The 17,968-nt window shown below is 43.5% G+C and overlaps 1 protein-coding gene across 1 annotated transcript in view; it reads left to right on the top strand.

The window, feature by feature from the left end:
• The window catches only part of LOC308172698 (uncharacterized protein C14orf132), a gene marked incomplete at both ends in the record, with an annotated part of 31,869 nt that overhangs the window by 636 nt on the left and 13,265 nt on the right, over nucleotides 1-17,968 (top strand). The window lies entirely within an intron of this gene.

Raw genomic sequence — 17,968 nt, 5'->3', positions numbered from 1 at the left:
AAGGGCCTATTGTTCTCTATAAGACCGTTTGAGTTCATGAATTGAATTCACCTAATTAAAACTGGCACTGACACGGTTCACTGAGAAGCATGGGCATTGTACTGTATACGTTCAAACGAGCCTGTTAACTCCTCATACCAACCCTGACCTAAGCACATTTCTCTGATATCCACTTCCAATTCCTCTCTTCTGTCCGGCAAAAAATCAGCTCATTTGTAAATTCCCTTAAAGCAGGTCTCATCATGCAGGTCTCTGTATGCGTACCTCTCCCTCCCTCTCAGAGTGGACAGGCTAATTGAACAAGGGTGAAACTCATTCCAGAGCTCTGAGTGGCCCAGTAACGGTGACTCAGAAGAAAATGCGAGCAGCTGTCCTTGGTCGTCTGGAAGATTGACTTTGCAATGAGAAACACAGAGGGTGCATTTTTTCTTTTTTTCTCCATCCGTCTCAGTGGACCGGGCACTGGCCTGGAAAACTGATGGACCTTCTCTACCACTTTGTCTCCAATGGATGACTGATGCCTATCTTAACTCCTAAAGACAATAAAAGTTCCTACGGAGTCAAACTTTTCAAATAGAGCCCTGCAGGATTCTGCTGTCGATATTTCCCTGTAGTCAGTCCAGCAGTGATTGGCAGTTCTTCGGGGAGAGGCTGGGGCTGTGGACCTGTCAATCTTCACTTTACAGTACTTAGAGAGGCTAGGCAGACAAGACAAGGTGAGCAAAGACATGGATGGCATGTAACTATTACTTCTTTTCTTCCTCCTGTCTTTTTTTGCCCAGCTGTGGAAAGGTGTCTGCCAGGCGGAAGGGTTTGGCAGAGCAGGCCTGTACAGTACACAGCAGTGTTCATGTTGTTCTTTCACCCTAACGTCATGTACAACACCGCCTGTGTCTCTTCATTAACATGATTATGTTCGTGCAATAAAGTTGCCTTGGATGCGGTGCCACACGTCTTCAAGCCTAAAGGTCTCAAAGCGAAAGTCCCAACTCAAAGGTCATGTCCACGGCTTCTCTGTTAGGTGCGTGACTCCAGTGTATTTTTAATTGGACAGCCGCCACTGTCATGTTCTTGTTGTTGAAACGGTGTGCGCACCGTCGCTGAATAGCTCTCCATAGTGTGCTCTCCAAGTGTTCTTTCTTTCTTCTCAACAATGCCTCCTACCGTGTGTTGATGGACGATTTGCATATGGCAGCGATGGCTCGGTGGTTAGAGATGAGAAGGCCGTGCTTCATCGGTTCTAGAGTGGCGACATCCTCCAGCATCCATCACACAACAGGGTTTAATAGTAGGTGGCAACAATAACGCTACGACGACAGCTCTCGAATGCGAAGTCGAGAAGAACGAGGCTGATTCTCTAAGCTGTCGACACTAGATACAATGATGGAGACATGATGTCCTCCTGTGCACAGGATGATGGTGTTTAAATAGAATACACACAATGCAACTGAAGGAATGTCATACAATATAGGGCACACGTTGTTTCCTTATGCCACACAAGACACATTACGGTGTAGTCTCTCATAGGGCTCTATTTTCAGCCGGTGCAAAATGGACACAGGTCCAAACTCAGGCGCCTTGGAAATGTGTGTCGGCGGTAGGAGGTGAAATGACTACAGCACTGGGGTGCTGTCTTTCCTGCACTCAGGTGGGCGGAGTCGCGGTAATAGAGGTGTGTTGGTGGTCAGGCCAACTTCCATCAGCTGCACTGAAAGGTTGTGACCTTGAAAATAGTATACAATCTAATAATATGAATGAATGAATGAATATTTTATTTCGAACATGATTTAAAATAATAAAAGAACAAATAACTAATATGTAGAGTACAGGCCTATCAATATTTCAGACATATCAAAGCAAAACTTGAACCATAGATGCATAGCATGTATTCATCATTTAGAATCAAAACCAGAAGTGCAAATAGTGATATAAAACATAATAGTGATGGTGATATTAATTAATAATTATCCATTTTGTTTGGTAGTGAGCAGATATTGGCGAGAAAAAAACTGGGCAAGGGGTAATCCGTTGGGCTCGTGTTCCTGTTTAGCTAGCAGGCCTCTGCGATGGCGCTGCCTGTGATCACGTCTCCGACGAGAGGCACTCCTCCCCGGCGTACCAGTTCCACTGCCGCAGACCTAGCGAGTTTGAGTGGGATGCCAATGTGTTCGAATTCCCAATTTGTGCAATGAGAACCGATGTCTAATAATGTCTGTCAACTGTATATGTAATGTTGGCAAGACTATGCTGTGTGAACATGCTTGGAATAAGTAGGCAATAATCACTACTTTGCAGATTCTAGTCAGACGCAAGGCAACACATGTGTACGCGCTGCGCTCACGTAAATTCTAAATCGAAGAAATTCTTGAAGAAAATCTATTTGAACGCATCGTTTAAGTCCCTCTAGCTCTGTTAGCTCTGTTAGCTCTGTTGGTCTTGAGAATGCGGATCTGCTGGTGTTTATTTGGTGTCTTAGGACAAAAGGTTAAAAAGTTATAGCCTCTCAAAGTTGGAAAATTCAACGTGTTGCTATAGCGCCCCCTTCTAGAATTTTGGCATCAAAATTGTTGTGAGAGTGTGGCCTGGGGTCCTCTATGTGCCTGCCAAAAAGCCAAAAATGTTAGCAATATTTGTGGGAGTCATGGCCATTTTTCATGAAAAGGGAACAGGGCTGAATAACTAACAGTCTAACGCCTAGGGATGGGAGTATAGGATATTATTGATACAGATTCCATTATCCATTCTGCTTATCGGCTCAATTATTTATCAATTCCCTTATCGATTCCTGATGAATTTTCTGTGTGGAAAAAAAGTAGGCCCACACAGGTTTTCAGCGTCAACACAGCTGTTTTATTATCTCAAGTCTCTGAACACAGTGTAGAATGTCTAATAACATTTGAAAATATTAAAATGAATTACAATGCTCCTTTTCTTAAAAGGATATCATTTGGAAAACAAATCTAAACTGACTGATCAAATACACTTTTTTTTTTTTAATAGGCATGTATGCCTAGTAACATTTGAATAAATTACAATACTCCCTTTCAAAAGGGAATAAGCTTCAACCAAATTTAAATTTTAACTTGCACATAAAATAAACAATTCTTCTTTATAATTTAGAAGGTGTGGCTAAAACAAGATCATGTGATGCCTGATGTTTGTCCTATTTAGAAAATAGGCTACAGTGCAGCCAGCAGTATCATTATGCTATACATGTTCTACATGTACTACTGATAATGTTAAACTATGCATTTTACTTATTACAATATATTTTCAGTTGTCTCATTAATTGGAAGAGTAACTTCATAATATAATTACCAAATTACCATATAATAAACCAATGGAACATTTACATACAACTTCAAGTGAGATATAGCACTTACTGCAAGATATTAATAACATAATGACATGTATGCATGTCTGCAGCCATGTCATGTCTCACCACCTGTCTTGAGGAGATAAAGGCATGGATGAACAACAACTTCCTGCACCCCACACCAGGTTCAGTCTTCACCCATATCTCAGCTCACCTTCGACGGGTTAGGTTTGACCCTCACCTGACCTTCAGTGACCATATAAAACACCTGTGCAAAACTATAATCTCAGAAATATTTCCAAACTCCAAGCGATCCAAGGATCCTGATGAGAGTCCGCAAATACGATTACATAACCCCCATTCTATACTCACTACACGTGGGTTTCAGGGTTGACTACAAAGTCCTGCTTCTCACCCACAAATGCATCAAAGGACACACACCTCCCTACCTACAAGAACTCATCACTCCACAAACCTCCACCTGCACCCTCAGATCTACAAACAGCTTGCTCCTCCAAGTCCACATCCGCACCATGGGGGACCGAGCCTTCTGCTCGGCTGTGCCGCGCCTTGGAACAGCCTTCCTAGCCAGCTAAGGGCAGTACAGAGCCTGTGGAACAGCCTTCCTAGCCAGCTAAGGGCAGTACAGAGCCTGTGGAACAGCCTTCCTAGCCAGCTAAGGGCAGTACAGAGCCTGTGGAACAGCCTTCCTAGCCAGCTAAGGGCAGTACAGAGCCTGTGGAACAGCCTTCCTAGCCAGCTAAGGGCAGTACAGAGCCTGTGGAACAGCCTTCCTAGCCAGCTAAGGGCAGTACAGAGCCTGTGGAACAGCCTTCCTAGCCAGCTAAGGCCAGTACAGAGCCTGGACTCTTTTAAGACAGGCCTAAAAACATTTTTATTTAAAAAGGCCTTTGACTGCTAAACCTGTGTTCATTCTTGTGATTTCTTTTGTGTTTTTTATTATTGTTTTACTCTGTAGCACTCTGAGATTCTTTTGAAGGAAAAGTGCAATACAAATAAAATGCATTCTTCTTCTTCTTCTTCTTATATATTGTTATTATTATATATGCATGATTCCTTGACCTCACTTGATACAAAAAAACTTTAACTTAACACATTGGTAGTACTATCTGGCACGGAGCGCAAAGTATCAACGCAGCGGGCGCGTTATTATTCAGTGGCAGTGACGTGCAGGTAGTCTACCATTTAGAATCCATGTGTCGCTTGACACATTTGAAATAGATAACATGCTACTTCTTCTGCTTTCTCAAACAAAGTTTGTGAATGGCTACCAGGCGTTGTAGCATACCCTGAGCGCTTGAATACTGTCCTTGTTGCGACGTTATACTCCCGTACTCCACCGCAGAGTTTGACGTCATGACTCATGCGCAACTGTCAGAAAAACATGCCGGCAACAATAAAAGGAGTCAATAACCTCGGAGGCGTACGGTTCCAATGGATCGAACAATTTGTTACTGGTTCTCAACTGGAACCAGTTCTCAATTCCCATCACTACTTCACCCTAATAATATCAAAGAGAAACTGCATACTTGAATGACCACATCCTAGACCATCCCAGATCAACTTTGCTCTCATCAATCACTCAGTGATGCAAGCTACTGTTTTTATTGTATGTCCGTCTCAAAATGCCTGTGCTCTGGACTGCACAGAGCCTATGGCCAGTCAAAGTCATGCCTCAATGACAGATCTGTCACTCAGTTCCAGACCCAGACACCAGACCCTCACAGGCAGCGTCTACCCTCTGCACAGCAGCCCCTGGGGACTCCCCCTCAGGCTTGTTTGTGCCGATGAACTGATAAGAGACGCTCTCAAACACCCTGAACCTATCCCTGAACTACTAAAGCAGCTCTTGTCAGCCTTCGATGCTCACATTTCTTTTTAAGGAGAGGGGATGGGTGCTCATTTGTATAGTTATCTTATCAGCTTTCATCCCTAGTTTATCAGCCTCCCCCCCCGTAGCTTTGGGATGCGCGGAATCCACATGCATACGCCCCACACCGTGGGCACAGACGGCACCCCAACAGAGACCCGTTTCTGTTCATTAGCGCTACGTTCAGAAAGTAGTCTACTGTCGGCCGGAATGATGACAAATGATCCCGTTAGCGTCACTTTTACACTGTGACACCCAGGAGGATGATGTTCCTCAAGGCCTGCCGGTGCTCCGGTTCATTCTGGCTGACTTGTCATCCCTCAGTCGGCCTTGCTCTCTCTGTGCTGCTGGCTGTTGGTATTTTTTCATTACTGATCCTCTCCACTGAGCTCCTGTGGAACCTGCCTGTGCGGTGCTGAACACAGAACCTCCTCCTCCTCCGACCCTCCGCACTGAATTTCTGCAAATGTTACCCTGTCAATGAAGCTCAACGACACCCACATGGAATTTCTATGCCATTACTAAATAATATGTAAATGCCTGCTTAACACCGGGTTGTAATCCTAATCTGCCTCAGTTGAATGAGTCAAGGGGAGAGGGGGGGCTGACAGTCACATATAGCTGAGCTAATAACCGTCTCGCTGCTTACCGTGTGTGACATGTACGCCCCCCAACACCATCAGTATTAGTGCTGTGATAATACCAGATGCTGCGTTACATTCAGAGGTACACATTGCTCTGTCCTCCTCCTCCTCCTCTATCTCTTCCATTCTCCTCCTCTGTAGTTCTCCTCCTCCTCCTCCTCCTCTATCTCTTCCATTCTCCTCCTCTGTAGTTCTCCTCCTCCTCCTCCTCCTCCTCTATCTCTTCCATTCTCCTCCTCTGTAGTTCTCCTCCTCCTCCTCCTCCTCCACTATCTCTTCCATTCTCCTCCCCCGTAGTTCTCCTCCTCCTCCTCCTCCTCCTCCTCTATCTCTTCCATTCTCCTCCCCCGTAGTTCTCCTCCTCCTCCTCCTCCTCCTCCACTATCTCTTCCATTCTCCTCCTCTGTAGTTCTCCTCCTCCTCCTCTATCTCTTCCATTCTCCTCCCCCGTAGTTCTCCTCCTCTTCCTCCTCCTCCTCTCTCTTGCCTTTTCTCACTTGTTAGGAACAGGACTCTTTGCATCTTCTCCTCCTTCCTCCACTTGTGTCTTACTGAAAGAGCATTGGAGAAAAATATAATAATAATAATAATAATAATAATAATAATAATACATTAGACTTATATAGCTCTTTTCTAGACACTCAAATACGCTAACCCTAATTGAAAAGATCGAGTAGTAATAATAAAAAGAAACAAAAAATGAATAAAAGAAAGTATAGGGACCAATTAAGGTAGTGCTGGGGACACATGGGAAGGGGAGGGGGAGAGGGTTAACTGGTGAAGGCAAGCTTGAAGAGGTGGGTTTTGAGGGCCTGTTTAAATGTTGGGAGGGTGTTGAGGGTGTTGGAAGATGTAGGTTCCTTCCATTACATATTCTCCTCCAATGCTTTTTTTGGAGGAAGAAGCGAGTGGGGGCCTGAGGAGAGGATGCAAGTCGTGCTCCTAACAATTGTGAAAAGCCTTCTGTGCCTAGCAGGTCTCTAGTGAATCGATGTGGCAGATAAGTGACATGTGACCCAGGAAGGACCCCTCTAATGGACGAGGCATCCCTCGAAAATAGACCAGAGAGTCGGGTACTGTATCACTCACTGATAAGTGAGAAGGAAAATGGAAGTTCAACAGTTCACAAGGGAGATTATTTTCTTATTACCCCCTCCCTGCGTGAGTGCAGCAGCCCCTATCTGGTGCCAATCATGTACTGTATGTGTTTCTGTTGCATACAGATAATGGCTTATGTGTAATCCTCACACGCAGACCATCAGCATTTTTTGCTTTAGAGCATTAGTTACGGTATGTCGTGATTGCTGATTTGAAGGTTGAATGGTACTTCATCCTTTTGACCAAAAGAGTTAGGAGTTCACTTTTCCAACTCTGAGCTGTGGGCCTTCAGATGAAGCCTCTGATCTTCTGAAAGAACCACTCCTGTGAACTGTCTGATCCCCTATGATATGAATGTGTAAAGTTCACTATGATGCGTTCAGACCAACTGGACTTCAACCTCTCTGCTGTCCTTTACATGAAATATTAAACTGTCTGTGTTTCTGGCTTCACGAAAATGTACTCCAGTGAGATATCAGACAAAGGTGATGTCAAAACACGTACCTGATAACTCAAAGCAGATAGATTCATTCAGGAAGGTTACACTATATAACCTATTGATATACAATGCAATGAGTGTATGCTGCCCTGGGCAAAATGCTGGTCCTGTTGACTGTAAACATCCAAAGACAAGGCAGCGTGCACATGAAACCTTTTTATGAAGACGTCCTGATATACAGGGTGCTTTGCAGTGGCGCGATGAGACTTTTATGAGACTGCGCTAAGTGGCAGGGTGGCAGGGTGGCAGCTGATGTTGTGTTATTGATAAGGAGGAAGACAAAGAGCTTTATACATTCATAGTTGATGAATAGGTAGCCTCTTTTCACAGCTGGTGTACCTCCAACACAATGCCTGTTATCCTTGCTGTATATTAGAAATCTGAGATGGAGACCCCCCCCCCAAAGAAAATGATGCGATTAGATCTTCTTCAAACACGGAGCACGAAATTCTATTGAGCCAGAGGAAGCTCCTATCCACCCCCATATTGTTATTTTTAATTGGGGTTTTTCTGTCCTTGAGTTGTTGTTGAGTTGAAGCTAGCTAGTTAGTTACAAGTTGTAACTCATAAATAGCTGATGCTGCACCCCATAAATAGTTGATTCTGCACGAGCTGCACTTTTATGGGTTGAGGGGAGGTCAGGCTCCTCAAGGTCCACTGTCCACGGGCCCACTTGTCGATAAGACAACAAGGAAATGGTACATGGAACCCTAGAGTTAGAATTTTAGAATTTGATATGTTCCATGCGTCGAATAAGAATTAGCTCTCACAATTCGATGGGTTGAACTCATCAAAGTGGGCTGAGACACAGCACTGGATTCTGGGGGATGGAATGTCTGTCTGTGAGTCATAGCCGGTAGTCATGGGCAACCGCTGCTGGTGGTAGAATGTATCAAGCAGCCAGAGGTTTAGCTCAGAGAAATCTTTTATCCTCTGTACGTGGCATCAATCCAGTGACAAGCTGGAGATGGTGGGGGGCCAGTCTGCATCCGGCAAGTATTATTCTCAAGGCACGTGTCAAAGAAGCCAGCTAACCCAATTACCAGTCCTAGCTGCTGGGGTTTTCTATCACCTGATCGTTGGGGTAATCAATAGTATCTCAATTGCCTTGTTGTTGGATCACATGACATCCTTAGCTATTGTTGTAGCACTGTTTCCTGCAAACATACTGTACGTATTTGCGTTTCACGGTCAAGTTCAGTAACATCTTCATGCTGTTCTGGACCCCAGTGAATGAGTGATTGCATATTTAATAAGTTCTACAGAGAGTGAAGGGAGACTTGATCATACCCGATGGGGAAGCGTGAGCTCATAGTAACCTTGGTGACACAATCCTGTATCACATCCTCTAGGGCTGTTGTTCTTATTGGCATGTATGAATAATGCATTCATAATATTAATATTACATTTCAGTCCCATTCATAATTGTCATTATGATTTATTTATTATTAAGATTCTATGATTATTCTGTATGTTTAGGTATTCCTTTTCATCTGATACCATACACATTATACACTTGATTACTATACATATTCCCTTTCTCCTGCTTTCCCCTGCTTGGTTCTAGAATTGTTGTTTGTTTTCACTGAAGTTCTGAGAGTTCTTGGAACTCTCTCCATCAATATCTCTTGGAACTCTCTCCATCAATATCTCTTGGAACTCTCTCCATCAATATCTCTTGGAACTCTCTCCATCAATATCTCTTGGAACTCTCTCTGTTGGTTTCAAGTATCAAACTAGTGTGGTGTTCATCTTCTGGTGCACAGTTTTCATACATCTTCTGATGCACAGTTTTCATACATCTTCTGGTGCACAGTTTTCATACATCTTCTGATGCACAGCCTGACTGTGACTGTAGACTGTTTGTTGTTTTTCTCAGTCAGTAGCTTGTAGGCTTTGCCCCTATAGAAATCACCCCTATGCGTTGATCAAATACGACATACCTTTCTTTATTCTTTACCTTCTCTATATACTATAATGTGAATATTGTCAGTTGGTGCCATTTCTTATGCAAATAATTTAGAATGTCATATACAGTATTGGAGGTTATTTCCTTCACTTGGACTGAAATATTGTGATAGATAAATGTGGGTATTTGGCTTATACTTATACTTATTTACTGAAATGTATGAGACCATTTCTTTTTGCGTGATCATTTTTAAATGATTATTATCATGTTTTATATCAAATCAAACACAATACAAACAATAACAACAAATATAACACAAAACAGCAGAAAAACAAAAAACTAAAGTGACGACCCCCCTCCCCCCCTGGGCTCCAGGCCATCCGCCGCACCAGACAGTTTTTAGCAGAAGGCTTATCTTTGCTGACAATCCATGTGCATCTACTAAATACCCAATATTGTACCAAACTTTCCTCTTCTACTTCGTGCTTCCTCTAAGCCCGTCTTTGCTTCTGTTGGCAGAACTCGCTTGTCTTATCGCTTTAGGTTGGATTTCATTACAATTCATATCTTTCTCATATGTGGTACCACACCCCTACTGTTTCACTGTTCTGCCCTAGAGCTATTTATAGAAGAAAATACATTACTGAGTTTTTCCTGTCAAGTTTTTAAGCACTTGACGAGTAAAGTAGAATGGTGTTTCTGCAGTGGATACAGCTCTAGTTTATTTAATATTAAACACAATAAACAATACATGTTTTAACATACATAATTATTATTATAACACATTTATTTTGTATAGTACTTTTCTCAGTACTCAAAAACACTGCCATGTAAACATCAGCTGACCATAGGGTTGGGGGAGGGGGGGGGGGGGGGGGGTAAACAGTTGTTGAGGGCCTTATAGGTGGGGCAGGGGGGTAAACAGTTGTTGAGGGCCTTATAGGTGGTGAGGATCATCTTGAATCTGACTGAGAAAACCTGTTGGTGATGTGGTCACTAGAGTGGGTTCTGGTAAGGGCGTCTGAGTTCTGTATGTATTGGAGTTTGTTGAGTACTTTGTTGGTGGTGCCAAAGGGAACAGTGTTGCAGCAGTCTTGTCTGGATGTTATAAATGAATGGAAAAGAGTTTCTGCATCGTTGAAGGAACATTCCTGAGGTGAAAGAAAACTGTTTTAGCTATGTGTTTGTCATGAGGTTCAAATTAGAGGGTGGAGGGTGACGCAGGATGACGCAGAGGTTACGAACCTGGGTGGAGACGGCGAAACCATTATTGTTCAGGGTGACATTTTGGCCAGAGTGAGAGAGGGATTTGGGGTCAATTAATATGATTTCAGATTTTGTTACGGTTCAGTTTGAGGAAGTTGCGTTGCAGCCAGAATGTGATGTCAGCGAGACAGCTTATTAGGGTGGCGTGGGTGGCTTCATTAAAGTCGTTGTTTTGGTGGTGACGTAAAGCTGAGTGTCATCAGCATAACAATGGAACCAGTAGGCCATGGCGATGGATAATATGTCCGAGAGGGGGCATGTACAGGATGAAGAGGAGACAACCAAGCTCTGAATGTCGATGATGATGATGATGATGGAGAGGTAGTGCTTTCTAACTAGTTCGGGGCAGTGCCAGTTATACTGAGGCAGGTCTCAAGGCTTGTGTTGGGGATGCCGTGGTTTATGGTGTCACTGAGGTCAAGGAGGATTCTGCATCAGGCATCAGAAGAGAACAGTAGATCACGAGTGACTTTTAGGAGCACTGTTTCAGTGCTATGTTGGGATTGGAAGCCAAACTGTATTGGCTCATAGAGGTCGTTAGACTGAATGAAGTCAGAGAAGTAGGAACTAGGGTTGGGCTGTTATACGGTTATGTCATAAACCATGGTTTTTGATAATAGCAACGGTGTCCGTTTCAATACCGTCATAAAACCGTCCTGAATTGCTCTATATAATAGTAGAACATAATAAACGCCTTCAGAGTGTTTGTCCAGCACCACTGTCTGTGTGGTTGAAGATGCTATGAAAGTGATGACATAACTTTTTTTATAAACAATGTAATTTGTCAAATAAATAACCTGTTAAAAAAGACTTGTCAGATGACAGCTTTCCCTCAGAACGGAGAATTAGAAAAAGATATGGCGAGTGCAAGCGAGATGGTCCCTAAAAAAAAAAGCAACTGCTGCAATTTGGAAGCATTTCGGGGTCCGACCGAATGACAAGACGCCAGAGAATTTGTGTTATGTCTTTGCACAATTTTTTATTCAGGCCTATTGGCTACCCTCTGTATATTTGCACTCAAGCTTTATAAGTGTTGTTAATGTTGTTATCTTGCTAGCCTATTTCTGATGTTGTTCAGAGAATAAAACTGGAACGTTGTATCACATTTTTGTCGTTGTGTGATAATAATAAACGTTATTTATACAGCACCTTTCATACAAGAAAGGAAGCTCAAAGTGCTTTACAACAAAGAAGTGCTTCACATAAAAATAGACATACAATTAACATAAAAACATGTTCAAAACACTCATGTAACATAAGATGGAAAATCACAGTTGGAAGTGCACCACAGCCAGCCACCTTGTGGCGGGAAACAATATAGCATTCAACATTTGAAATTCGCGGCTTAACGGTGTCAAAATACGATACCACCCAACCCTAGTAGTAAGACGTTGGAGACATTGGAGAGAATCTTTGCACAGCTGCTGGTGTTGTTTGTAAGCCTCACCATGTTTCTTGGAGAGCTGCCTAAGTTGTCCTCTAGAGTTGAGTTGACACAGCTCAACCATGTTCCAGGGGGCACAGTCTGTGAATGACACTGATCTGATCATGAGGACTAGCTGGCCAAGCAGGGGGACAGAGTGTCATTGTAGAAATGTAACAGTTCTCTGGGGCAGTCTGACTCAGTCAGGGGGAGAGCGGCAGAGATGGTCACTGAGAGGCAGGCTGAGAGAAAGGCAGGGTAGATGGCCTTGAGGTTCCCGGCACACGCGTTTCTGCTTCAGGTCAGTTATGGGGGATGTCAACATCAAAAAGACTGGCTTGGTGGTCAGAGATGGTGAGGTCAGTGACGGACAGATTTTCAACATTGATGCCAGCGGAGCAGGCCAGGTCGAGGTTGTGGCCATGGCTTTGAGTTGTTAAAATAACTGCAGGCATGTAGTCAGTAGAATCATGTATATTAAAATCACTGAGCAGTAGAACTGATGGTGATGTGATATGGGGGCGGGGTGGGGTGGGTTAAGGGGGGAAGGAGGGGGAGATTGGAGGGGTGGAGGGGGCAGTGCTATAGGCCCAGGCAGTTTAAAGCCGAGACATTCGAATGAGATTGCCAGGTTTCAGTTGGAGAGCGGAAATCAAGCCTGTTACCGCCAGCGATTTGTTGGGATTGTTGAACAGGGCAAACTTCAGATGTGGTAACTGCTTTCTGATGGGGGGAGAAGACATGGCTGAGGATTCTCAGACAGGCAGGATGCACATGTTGATCGTCATGACGATATTGAAAGGAAGTGACAGTGACAGGGGCCACGGTCTCTGGGTGGATCCAGGTTTCCTCAGCGATTGTTCCATCGAGAGGGATGGCATCCCTGGAGGAGTTAAGCTTCATGGCTTCATCCCTGGAGGAGTTAAGCTTCATGGCTTCATCCCTGGAGGAGTTAAGCTTCATGGCTTCATCCATGGAGGAGTCCATGCCTTCATGGCTGTATCCCTGGAGGAGTCCATGCCTTCATGGCTGTATCCCTGGAGGAGTCCTTGCCTTCATGCCTCCATTCCCTGGAGGAGTCCATGCCTTCATGGCTGCATCCCTGGAGGAGTCCATGCCTTCATGGCTGTATCCCTGGAGGAGTCCATGCCTTCATGGCTGCATCCCTGGAGGAGTCCATGCCTTCATGGCTGCATCCCTGGAGGAGTCCATGCCTTCATGGCTGTATCCCTGGAGGAGTCCATGCCTTCATGGCTGCATCCCTGGAGGAGTCCATGCCTTCATGGCTGTATCCCTGGAGGAGTCCATGCCTTCATGGCTGTATTCCTGGAGGAGTCCATGCCTTCATGGCTGTATCCCTGGAGGAGTCCATGCCTCCATGGCTAACATCCCTGGAGGAGTCCATGCCTTCATGGCTAACATCCCTGGAGGAGTCCATGCCTTCATGGCTTCAGGGCTTCTGGGCTTGGCGGTGTCCTGCTCTGATTCCTCCTGTGTATGTTTCCTCCACTGTCCTGTAGTCAACTCTAATCTCTAATAAGCTCTGATCTCACTGTAATAGTTGTTTGCCTTTTTTTAAAGACATGTTGAGGAGGGAGCTAGCTGGGTGTCCACTGGTGTAGTAATCCTTGAAATTGATATTTTCAGTGATGTTTTTTAGTCGATTCATGTAATGAATGCAATTATATATCAAAACCAACAGTTAATCAAAAAGGAATCGCAATATAAATCACAGGGCAAAAAATAAAGAATATACTGGATGTATTGAGAGCGAAACAACCAGGCAGCCATGACAGTACACACACACACACACACACACACACACACACACACACACACACACACACACACACACACACATCAATACAAATCTTAGTCATGTCTGTGGAGGGTTAAGATCCTCAGTGGTCTCTTTCTCTCTGTACCTCCCTCACATCCAGTACTGTGTGTCAGCTCCACACTAGAAGCATGCTTACCACATTCATGTAAGCCCTTAAATAACTAGGTCAACATAGCATATTTATAATAGCATATATTATAATTATACCTTCATGGTATCCTAGAGTGCCTATTTTAATTAAACTGGAAACATGTTTTTCATGGTTTAGCTCCTTCCTTGTAGTATTGCTATTTGGTAGGCCCTCCAGATGTTTAGGATCTGAAGGAACACCTGTGTTGGAGCTGTAATTACCGTTGCTACCTCATAAAAGGCTCTGTTTCTCTCTCTACAAGCAATAAAATGTATCAATTTGACACCGCGGTCTCTTGTCTGCTCATAAATGCCACCTCCCACCCCTTGAGACCGTCCCGTGTCGCAGCCACCCACCTCATTACCCATTTCAATACAGATCTGTCAGTACTTAAGAAATACAAGAGGTGGAAATCTGTCCATTGACCTGTGATTAATGGACAGCATGTCCAGAATAAAGAGGGAAGGGAATTACATTGGAACTAATGGTAATCAGTGTGCGAATTAAATCACGGTGTGCGGGGGAGCCCAGGGATTAAAGCAACAAAAAAAAAAACTCCTAAAGGGAAAAAAAATTCAGGCCAAATCGGGGCCGGTGGCTTTCCGTGCGCAAAGCGCGCGTGCGATTTTCCGTTCTACGTTCTAATGCTTTGACTTTTCTTTCGAAAAATGTGAATACATTTCCGCGTTGTCGAAAATCAATGACACATCGCTAGTCAACTAACACGGCTTGTTTTGTGAGCCTGCTAACAATGTAAAGTAGTGTTGTAGTTAACTAGGTAACAATGTACAGTAGTGTTCTAGTTAACTAGGTAACAATGTAAAGTAGTGTTCTAGTTAACTAGGTAACAATGTAAAGTAGTGTTCTAGTTAACTAGGTAGCAGTCCAATCCATTTTGCTGCTGTATTTTGGCTTGACTAGCGAGTTTGTGTTGTGATTCTCAACAACCCTTTTCCATAGTTTTGAATAATACATGTGTGGACTGACGATGTAGCGCAGCCTAACTTATTCTAATAATTATTTAACATAGTTTTATTCTGATAATGATTCCCCCCTCCTCCCAGACTTACAATGTCACATTATTATTGGATTGGTTGTTTGGTGCCTGGTGAAGTTAGCTAAACATTTAACCTGCTAGCTAGCAAGAGAAACATCATGTTACTCTCCAAAGGTCTAAAGAGGAAAGTTGACGGTGAAAACAGGGCATTTAAAGAGGAATGGACAGCGAACTATGCGTTCATCCTACCTGGTTTCATCAATGCAAAGCCGTTGTGAGAGACTCACATTTTCCGTGCTCACAATGAATGTTCCCTTCCACCTGCGAGTCGTCCTTTTCGTCAATGAATGTGATAAAGACGCGCTAGAGGAATCGATTGGTGCATAAAAACCTTGAGAACTGCCGGATTAAAGTGACGTCCATAATAATAATGATAAATTATAATAATACATTAGACTTATAGCGCTTTTCTAGACACTCAAAGACGTCCATATCACCAGATAGCCAACAAATAGTGACCGATGGGAGATGCCAGTTTTCTCATTAAGTGAGATTTAATAGCCTAATATAATTTTTTCTATTTTTAATGAATGGCTCATTGTAATTATTATCCCTAGTAATGCGTGTTTGCTCTGTCATTAAATGTTTTTCAGGAGCATAGGCAGAGCATAGGCAGATTCAGCTGCAGATTCAGCTTTTTTTTTTTTTTGCACCGATTTAGTTGTCAATGTTTTTCATAAAATTAAACTGCATTTGCTTTGTTACTGTTCACATGTGTGGTGCAGTCACATTCATATAGCCTATAAGTAAACATTAAGTTTGAATTATTTACTGAGCTGGCGTTACTTTTTTCAAACCACACACCGCATGTCGGCTATTTCAGCACCACGCGTTGTCCACCTACTTATCACTATGAGGGGTTCAGCGTCAGTGCACCCCGCTGCAAGTTACTGTCGCATAGTTGTAGCCAATAAAGGCCTATATGTAGGCTATAAAGGCTATTATATATCATTTATATACCTAATACCAACATCAAAATAGATTGTATGCCTCTACAAATCGTATTACACAAGGTAAAATCCGTCACAACTTGGAATAAATCCATCGCAATTTAGAATATTTTAGAGCTCCCCCAAAATTTCACAAACCATGTTTCCAGGGGAGCTCATGTCACCACTAGGGGAGCTATAGCTCCCCGAGCTCCCCCTTATTTCGCACCCTGATGGTAATGGTAATGAATGTCACTGAACAGAGAGAGAGGGGGGGAGAGAGAGGTGCGTGCGCGCGTGCGTGTGTGTGTGTGATTGTAAACAACCCAATGAAGAAACCCATCTTCAGGTCAGAGTGATTTGTTTCCCTGTTGACCTGCTGGACAAACACACAGCACATAGCAGCTTAACATCCTCAGTGGAATGAAGAATTAAACATCAAAACCAACAGTTGATCAAAAACAGTTTACAATATGTTTTGTTTACAAAAAATCACATGAAAAAAACCATATACTCCTCAAAAAAAGTTCGGAAACGTTATTTTGGTCCATTATTCCTCCCCTTTAATAATACCAATTGGTATTGTATTTTATATTGTTGGAAAGCCTGATTAGTCACCTTTACGAGGTACACCTTGTAAGGATCATGCTTTCGTGGAATGAGCAACACAGCTAAACGTGTGGGTAGCGGCCCAAAAATATTTGCCAAAATCCCCTGCAATATTCTTCTGTTGGTATTCACTCTCGTTTTGAGTTGCTTGGTGGATTGGATGATTGCACTCTCCCACAGTAACAAGGAAAAAACAACACATATTGGCCATTTTTACACTTTATTCATTTTACACTGTCAGGGACCTCAGTAGCGTGTGGAAGATCCATACGCAGTCACAACAGCTTGGCACCTCCTCCTCATGCTGGTCACCAGCCTGGTCACACACTGCTGTGGGACGGCATTCCATTCCTCAACCAGGATTTGCTGCAAGTCAGCCAACATGGTTGCGTTGGTCACTCTGGCACGTACAGCACGCCCAAGCTGATCCCACAAGTGTTCAATTGGGTTGAGGTCTGGACTCACGGCAGGCCATTCCATCCTCTCCACTCCCAAATTCTGGAGAGGTACTCTGTGATGATCCTGGCTCTGTGGGGGCGAGCGTTGTCATCCTGGAGGATGGAGTTAGGTCCCAGATTCTGTAGATATGGGATCGCCACTGGCCCCAGAATATCATTCCTGTCAATTAGGTGCCGATCAGGTGCCAGTCACACACCTGTGACTGACATACACCTGCCAGCACTTGAAGCTCAAAACGAGAGTGAATACCAACAGAAGAATATTGCAGGGGATTTTGGCACATTTTTTTGGGCCGCTACCCACACGTTTAGCTGTGTTACTCATTCCACGAATGCATGATCGTTACAAGTTGTAACTCGTTGTAAAGGTGACTAATCAGGCTTTCCAACGATATAAAATACAATACCAGTTGGTATTATTAAAGGGGAGGAAGAATCGACTGAAATAACGTTTCCAAACTTTTTTTGAGAGGTTAATATATTTAGAGTGAAACAACCAGGCAGCCATTAGGGTGCACACACACACACACACACACACACATACACACACACACACACACACACACACACACATCAATATAAATGTTAGTCATGTCTGTGGAGGGTTAAGATCCTCAGTGGTCTCTTTCTCTCTGTAACTCCCTCACATCCAGTACTGTGTGTCAGCTCCACACTAGAAGCATGCTTACCACATTCATGTATTAAATAACTAGGTCAACATAGCACACTTATACGCGATGTATAATAATAGCACCCTCAGGCTAACTGCAAAACATTCATAAATGCTACTGTCAACCAGCAGTATATATGCTGAACAGAAGGTACTGGAGGGCTGAATTTAGACCAATGTGGTACACAACAAGCACTGCACTCACTCTGGTCTCTTCACTCTCATTAAC

Source organism: Nansenia antarctica (genome assembly GCF_963989245.1).
Source record: "Nansenia antarctica genome assembly, chromosome: 1".
Classification (NCBI taxonomy): domain Eukaryota; kingdom Metazoa; phylum Chordata; class Actinopteri; order Argentiniformes; family Microstomatidae; genus Nansenia; species Nansenia antarctica.
The sequence above is the reverse complement of the archived record's forward strand: the minus strand, read 5'-3'. Positions and strand labels throughout refer to the sequence as shown.